Source organism: Suncus etruscus, chromosome X, assembly GCF_024139225.1.
Source record: "Suncus etruscus isolate mSunEtr1 chromosome X, mSunEtr1.pri.cur, whole genome shotgun sequence".
Classification (NCBI taxonomy): domain Eukaryota; kingdom Metazoa; phylum Chordata; class Mammalia; order Eulipotyphla; family Soricidae; genus Suncus; species Suncus etruscus.
Window position 1 is genome coordinate 16,641,300 of NC_064868.1, and position 524 is coordinate 16,641,823.

Here is a 524-nt window from a genome sequence, read left to right on the forward strand (position 1 = left end):
GCAGGCTCGGGGGACCATATGGGATGCCGGCATTCGAACCACGGACCTTCTGCATGAAAGGCAAACACCTTATCTCCATGCTATCTCTCCAGTCCCCAGGTTAGTTGAGTAGCTCCAGGGGTGACCCCCAAACCCCCAAGAACTTCTTGAGAGGAAAAGTTACACACAGAGAATCCAAAGTACCAACACTAGTAGATTGACTGAAACAATATATGATATATTTAGAGCCATAAAAAGTAGTATTGTGCAGTAGTTTCAAATAATGATTATAGAGTCGTTTCAAATAACAGTGGCATTAAAGGGGCAACTTATAGGTGGGCATAGATAGAAAATCCTATGTAAGGTATATGTTTTATTAAATATATACAGAAAATGAATACTGCAAATAGAAAAACTGGCAGTTTTCAAAGGAAATCACTACTTTGAAAGATGGGTCTCTAAATTCTTTTGACTTCTCTGGATTTTCTTAAATCTCAACAACAACCAAGAATTTCTCATGGAGGTAAGGCGTTTGCCTTGCATGT